Raw genomic sequence first — 5,871 nt, 5'->3', positions numbered from 1 at the left:
CTGCAGCTGGTGGTCCTCTGGGACCTTATCCACCTTCTGCACCTGCTGGTCCCCTAGGACCTACCTCATCCACCTCCTGCAGCCGTAGGTCCTCCAGGATCTCATCCACATCCTGCAGCTGTTGGTCCTCTGGGACCTCATCCACCTCCTGCAGCCATAGGTCTTCTGGGACCTAATTCACCTGCAAATTGTGTCTGCCCTCCAGGGCCTCATCTACCTCCTGCAGCTCTTGGTCCTCCCGGAGCTTATCCATCTTCTGCATGTTTCTGTCCTCCAGGACCTCATCCATCTTTTATAGCTGCCTTTCCTCTGGGACATCATTCACCTTTTTGTTCTGTGAGGCCTCTGGGACCTCAGACTACATCTTCACTTAGTAACCTCTAGATCCTCAGCCACGCCTTCTACCTGGGTGGCATCTGGCCCCTCAACAACCACCTTCACATGAATCTCCTCCGCTACTTCAATGATCTCCACTCGTGGCCCCTGGGACTTCAGCCACCTCCTCCACCAGGGTCTCCTCTAGTACATCTGCCACCTTCTCCACTTGGCTGGCCTCTGCTGTCTGAACTGACTCCTCCAGGACCTCAACCAGCTCCTCTACCCATTGTGGCCTGTAAGACCTCGACCACCACCTCCACATGTACCATTTCGTGTGTTTATCTGAACAGTATGAACTGAGTTGCAAAATGGATTCATCTTTCCTTTCTTGAATGAATAGAAATGTCACAGATTGTACTGCAGGGCTTTGCAATACGAGGGTAGCACTGGCTGAGGATGTGGTCACTTTGCTCAAGTTTCTGAGACTACAAGTCAGTTGCATTATGTCCTCATTATGACCTTGGCAGCAAGTATCTTCTGTAGATGAGGAAAGAGTTGTTTTGTTTTTTTTTTTTTATTTCTGGGGAGGGACAGAGTCTCACTCTGTCACCCAGGCTGGAGTGCAGGGGTGCACTCCTGGCTCACTGCAACCTCCACCTCCAGGCCTCAGGTGATCCTTCCACCTCAGCCTCCAGAGTGGCTGGGACTACCTGTGTGCAACACCATGCTTGGCTAATGTTTTTTTGTTTTACTTTTTGTAGAGACCATGTTTCACCACGTTGCTCAGGCTGGTCTCAAGCTCCTGGAGCCATGCCGTCTGCCTACTTTGGCCTCCCAAAGTGCCGAGATTACAAGTGTGAGCCACTGCGCCCAGCCAGAGATTGTTTATAGAAGCTAGAAATACCAGTTTTACAGGCGTGTATGGAAGCTGGGCCATATGGCCAGCTCTGTGAGGGATGAGACCCGTCCCTGACTGGCAGGGCATCCTGTGTCCTGCAGCAGAGAGACCCACACTGAAGGGCACAGAGCTTCTGACCACCCCAGTGGAAGCACAGGTGAAGGGATGCAGAGTGCAGAAGGAGGAGACAGAATCTCCTGGGAGTAAACAGGAGGCTGTGGAAGAGAAAGATGAAGCAGGGTGTCACATGGGGGTCTGTTGAACTCAGATGGAGCTGGAAGGCAGCTCCTAGCCAGGCAAGCAGTGTGAGCAGGAGCGTGGAGGCTGCGTGAGGGCCACACAGAGCCACCGTGGGAGCTCAGATAGCACAGTGTGTACAGGGAATTACCCCCACAGCACTTCCTTGTTGCCCTACAGACTTTAGTCCATTATCGGCAGAAAGATGATTCTTTCCCTGGGTGTGTGAAGGCTCTGGATCAGGGTGAACGAATGCCTAGAGGTCTAGGCATTGGTTCTGTCAGGGGAAAAATTTAGCTTGGTTCTGTCAGGGGAACCTGTGTCCCTGAGTTTTTATGGCCCAAGGAGACTAGCAATGAGGATGGGTCTGGTTCAGTGCAGCTGCGGCCTTGGCCTTCAGAATGAGGCTGACTCTGGCCGGAAACTCAAGGCCAATCCTGAGCTGCCCTGGCCTCCTCTGATCTCCAGCACCCTCTCCTTCCCACCCACGACTCTCAGCTTTGCGTCTCCCAACCTTGGCCTGCAAAGTGCTTCCCCTTCCCTGTGTCTTTGCTGCCTAAGCCCAGACACCAACTCTCAGTAGGGCTCAGAGCCCCAGCTTTCTCAGAAATGAGCTGGGAATGATGTGATTGTGAGGCCATGGTGAGGGCAGGGAGACCAAGCTCATACGGAAAGCATCTTGCAAAACAGCTGGTAGGTAGTAGAGCCTCACCCCTCCCGCTGATTAAATGAAAATATTCCCAGTCAGAAGATCAGCAAAAGATGTTCATTGAAGTTCATTTAATAAATCTTAGGGTGTAATAGCTCAGGCTCTGGGATTTCCAGTTTCTCTTTCAAAAGATAAGGGAAAGCCCCTGTCTCCAAGATTAGAATTCAGATCCTTATGAGATGAAGACATTCTAAAAATGCATACACAGTTAAACTCTGAGATTTACATCTGCGATCTGTGGATAATTATTCTCTGTGACATACAGACACAGATGCGGCCACACACAGACGTATTCAGCAGGCGCACAGATATTTCAGAGAAGACAAAATGTACATTGGGCAAACGAAGGTCACCTGGAAATAAACCGAAATCTTTTTACCTTACAGGACAATTTTGAAATTTGAAGAGTCTCCTGGGCCACGATACCTTGGAAAAGTCTCCACCATATTTGATGCCCCATGCCCCGTGCTCACTCCTCTCTCTCTCATTTCCATAGTGTTTCCCTTAATAAACATTTGCAGTCCTATCTTTCTGGGTGTCCGCTTCCTGGAGGACCAGTTCACACCCCAAGGTATACCAGGTGTGACTCCTCATACACTGTTCAAACTCAGGCAGATACTGCCTTGCTGGCCGCAGAAGCAGGGTTACCCTTTGGGTTAGTGTTGACTGGGAAGGGCCCGAGGGGGCCTTCTGGGATGGGGGAATATCCTGTATCCAGCCATGGGTGGAGGTTGTGCTCATTCATTCTAGAAATAGTCACTGTGTTCCTAGTGACTGCCCGTGGTGCCTTGTGAGCAGATGGACCGGAATCCATCCCCATGAGGTGGCCAACTTCTCCTGACAGGGAATAGAAGGGGGCCCAGCAGCAGCTGTGAAGCCCCTGAGGAGCCTCGCCGAGACTCAGGGTTTGTCAGAGCCCATTCCCCACTGAGCCAGCTGCCCCCGGGAGCACCAACTCCAGGCGGCTCTAAGGGAAGTTGAGTTGGGTGTAGACATTTCTCCATAAGTCCTGTGCCCCCCACCATCTTCCTGTAATTTTTAAATTGTGTGATAGGCAGAGGTTGGTGGTGAGAGGCTCACTGAGCAGGACTGGAGAGGAGTAGAGAATGCAGGGGTGAGGTCAGTCAGAGGCGGGACAGGCAAAGAGAAGACGAGAGAAGGGATGAGAGAGGGAGGGGAACAGCAGAGAGAAGGAGAAAGACAAGGAGGATAGAAAGAGGGGTTGAAACAGTGAGAGAGAGAGAAGGGAGAGAGAAGGTGGGGGGTGAGGGGAGAGAGAGAGGGATGGAGATGGGAGGATGGAGTCATGGAGAGAAGTTGATTTGGGCCCAGGGGGAGAAGAGGAATGGAAGAGACAAAGACAGAAGGACCCATAGTGAGAATCAAGGGAGCTGGAGGGAGGGAGATGTCCAGAGAGCTGGCCAGTCATCCACACACCGAGGGAAAGGCAGAGAAAAAAAGAGAAGAGAGGAATGGAGACAGGAAGCATGAGAGATGGAGAGGACTGAGACAGGGAGAGGGGGCTGGAGAGAATCACAGAGAAACAGCACAATAGAGGAAGGGAAAGAGTTGTTGAGGACAGGGTCACAGAAAGAGAAAGGAAGGACAAAGAGGCAGGCAGAGAGAAGCAGAGAAAGAGAAAGCAGGGAACAAAGGGGTGAGCCTGCAGGAGGTGGAGGGGGGCAGATGGCCCAGGTGAGGGGACAGAAGAGGCAGGTAGTCCTGGGACTCAGGAGGCGGGAGGAATTCTTGCACTCCAAGGCCGTGACCTCCTTGGGGCCCAGTGCAATGAAAGCCCATCACATGGGGACACACAGGCCTCCCTTGTGGCTGGGTTGCTCTGTGGAGCCTCTGGGTCTGTCCCTGAAGGAGAGACTTCCAGGGGAAAGGGCTGCCCTGTCTCAGGTTTGCCTCCTCTCTGGGGTGGGGAACCCGGAGCAGCCTCCCTAGCTGCCCTGGTCCCTGCTGCATTTCCCATCCTGGCCTGCTAGGTGGCCGTCAAGTCCCATACCTGGGAACCAGGCTGAGACCCCTTGTCCAGCCTCATGTGGTCTCACCTGGCTCCAGATTCCAGCCACAGGTCTGGCAAACGGTCCATGTATGCTGGCCGTCACCAGATCCACGCATCCCTGGTGGATTCCTGCCTGTTCCCACAGGACAGCCCTCAACCAATGGAGACAGGAACATGGAGTTAAATGTTTTCCCCCTTTTCACTGAGAGAGAGGCATGCACAATCTGATGCACTTTCCTTTTTTTTTCTTAAGACGGTGTCTTGCCCTGTTGCCCAGGCTGGAGTGCAGCGGTGTGATCTCAGCTCATTGCCACCTCCGCCTCCTGGTCAAGCAATTCTCCTACCTCAGCTCCCCAGGTAGCTGGGATTACAGGCACTCGTTACCATGCCTGGCTAACTTTTGTATTTTTAGTAGAGACAGGGTTTCTCCATATTGGTCAGGCTGGTCTCAAACTCCTGACCTCAGGTGATCTGCCTGCCTCAGCCTCCCAAGGTGCTGGAATTACAGGCATGAGCCACTGTGCCTGGCCGTGATATACTTTCTAGCTGCTATCCTAGAGATCACACTGGATTAAGCCTTAGTTGCCTTCAATGTGGTCATCTCTACAGTATACCCTTAGCTTTTATCTCCTCCTTTACTTTCCCGGACCCTCACTCTGCTCCCTGGATTCACTTTTCCAAATAACCCTCCGCTGCAAAGTCCTGAGCACAGGTCTTACTTTCAGCATTGGAAGGGGGGGCCCAGGCTAAGACCGTGAGGCTCCACTGTGGGTGCCCACATCGCCGTTCCTCCGTCTATTCCCACCACAGTCACATCTTCCTGTCCCTTGGTGCTTCTTCGCCTTTCCCTGCAGCCCACCGTGAGATCCCAGGGGACAGAGCAGCCCCTTCTCTGCCCCAGTGCAGGGCTTGGCCTGAGCACATGGTCAGTCCGTGCTGGGGTGAAGTGGTGAATGAGTGAGTGGTTGAGTGATAATGCGTCATCAGATCTGTCTTCTCCACGTGTCTCTATCTCCACCCGGAGCAAGTTTTCTCATTCACAAATGAGCACATGAGGCTGAGTGCTCCTAACCCTGCAAAATTCAGAACTGGCACAGTTGGGGACTGACCTTCCTTGACCCCACCTCACTTTCTACATCTATAAAATGGGGTACCTTTCTCTAAGAGTAAAGAGGAGGCCTGGCATAGGGAAACAAACTCAGCTCGAGCACCCAGAACATCCATCTTTCCCTCAAATACCTAATACAGGGGACATGTCTTCTGCTGCAATTGGTATTGGAGCTGGTACCATTTATTAAAGGCAATTCAGTTATGAAGCTTCATTTATTAAAACAGTGTAGTAAATGTGTATGTATGGACAGACAGATAAATGTAAGAGAAGAGCAAGTCCAGATGTAGACAGAAATCCATACAGAAATAGAGAATGGAACAAAGGAAGCATCTCAATGCAGGGTGTTCAGACATCTGGCCAATCATCTGAAAACTGAAAGAATAAAATTTGCTGGGCGCGGTGACTTATGCCTGTAATCCCAGAACTTTGAGAGGCCGAGACAGGTGGATCACCTGAGGTCAGGAGTTTGAGACCAGCCTGACCAACAGGGTGAAACCCCATCTCTATTTAAAATACAAAAATTAAGCAGGGTGTGGTGGTGGGTGCCTGTAATCCCAGCTACTTGGGAGGCTGAGTCAGAAGAATCA

The 5,871-nt window shown here is 51.8% G+C and overlaps 1 pseudogene; it reads left to right on the top strand.

The window, feature by feature from the left end:
- LOC105535745 overlaps positions 1-2,688 on the top strand; it is an 8,627-nt pseudogene extending 5,939 nt beyond the window's left edge.
- Positions 2,689-5,871: the final 3,183 nt, after the last annotated feature.

This window comes from Mandrillus leucophaeus, unplaced genomic scaffold (assembly GCF_000951045.1).
Source record: "Mandrillus leucophaeus isolate KB7577 unplaced genomic scaffold, Mleu.le_1.0 Scaffold15, whole genome shotgun sequence".
Taxonomy (NCBI): Eukaryota; Metazoa; Chordata; class Mammalia; order Primates; family Cercopithecidae; genus Mandrillus; species Mandrillus leucophaeus.
Note: the sequence above shows the minus strand (reverse complement) of the source record. Positions and strands in the feature narration are given on the sequence as shown.